Source organism: Anneissia japonica, unplaced genomic scaffold (assembly GCF_011630105.1).
Source record: "Anneissia japonica isolate Jap-2015-1 unplaced genomic scaffold, ASM1163010v1 scaffold216231_len1540_cov79_single, whole genome shotgun sequence".
Classification (NCBI taxonomy): domain Eukaryota; kingdom Metazoa; phylum Echinodermata; class Crinoidea; order Comatulida; family Comatulidae; genus Anneissia; species Anneissia japonica.
Window position 1 is genome coordinate 1 of NW_022738004.1, and position 1,540 is coordinate 1,540.

Sequence of the window (1,540 nt, forward strand, 5' to 3'; positions counted from 1 at the left end):
ACCAGCCAATGAGCTCTATAGCTACTATAGTAAAGATCAGTAGAATTTATTATCCCCATATCATGCCCTATCACCATTCAAAAAAGGAAAATTTGTATCAATACTGAAACAGCACACCAACATTTGCAGGTTTGGGGATTCGACTATATCTGGTACTCCTGAGTTGAGAGAGAAATATCATTAAATTGCCTTGTCTAGAACAAAAGCGAATTGCACCCTGACTCCAGGTTGCGCTAACCATTTCCACGTTTCCACAAGAACAACAGACATGTTATCATTACATTAATTACAGCTACTATACATCATTTCGAACTACATATAACGTCGTGGTATTAATTATTATATAGAAAATTATATTATAGAAAAAAAAATAATTTACCTCATGCATCTTTACATCAAATTCACTGATCACTTCTCTGTACATTCTAAATTCATGTGCAACAGCATTAGCCTACATAAAAGAAAAAAAAACACTTTAAACGTTCCGTTTCTTGACTCCTTTTAATAATATAATTGTTAATTAATACAGTCACCATTTAAATAGGTAAACATATTTTTACCATCAAATATCACTCATGCATCATGTGAACCATCTTCCTACTTTTATAGGCCCACAGTCGGGTATATAATATTGAGCACATACAATGACCTATTTCAGTCAAACTATATAATTCACATTTTAATGGAAGCAAGCACCCTTTGTAATTTATTATAAAAATCCATCACAAAGCGCTCTGCAGTAACCAATTTTAATGTTCAAAAGACAAAATATTAAAAAAAAATGTTAAAAAAATTAAATCTAAATAGGTCTACGATGCGATGAAACTAATAATTATATATTATTAAATTTAAAATGAAAAGTAAAATAAACTAAATCTCACCTCAGCCATCGAGGTAATGTTAAAACCTTTTCCACTATTAATAGCTTCCGTATATACCTAAAACATACATGAATTATAGAATCATACAAAACGATAGTATTGGCCTGTATTTTTTGGATTCCCGTGTTTACACTTTAGTTCGAGGGTTTTCTTCGATTGTTTTCCCGTTTTCTCTGTTTTCTATGTAATTTTAATGCTTGTTATTTGTGCTTCTCCTTTCTGGAGGTTTTTAAATAAATTGAATTGAATTGAAAATTTGTTTATCATGCATACTCAACAATAACTCAAAAGGCATTCTATAATAGGTATTTTGTGATAATCATTAAGGTGTATTTAATTTAGTCACCATTAAGTTGTTTCTAAAAAAAGTAATTTTTTAATAAATTAGGATGCAGCCTCATACACTCATACCTTAAATCCTTTATGTAAGCGTTCACATGTCATTTCTTTGCCATCCTCATGATCGATTACTTGGACTTGAGATATTTCTGATTTAAACAGAGTATATATCAAATTCTTAAAGTGCTGTTGAAATTCTTCATCTGTGTCTGAAAATGAAATAATAATTAAAAATAATAAATGCTGGATTATACTAAAATAAAACAATTAAAATTCATCAAGTTATAGTGGTAATGTAAAGAAGGAAACGAATACTCAAT

At 29.5% G+C, this 1,540-nt stretch overlaps 1 long non-coding RNA gene across 1 annotated transcript; it reads right to left on the reverse strand.

Moving 5' to 3' along the window:
* Positions 1 to 383: 383 nt before the first annotated feature.
* On the reverse strand, positions 384 to 1,429 carry LOC117117492. Its single transcript, XR_004446907.1, has 3 exons — positions 1,293 to 1,429; positions 882 to 938; positions 384 to 451 (listed from the first exon to the last, which is right to left on the reverse strand). It is a non-coding gene; the product is annotated as an uncharacterized LOC117117492 (long non-coding RNA).
* Between the last annotated feature and the right edge of the window lie 111 nt (positions 1,430 to 1,540).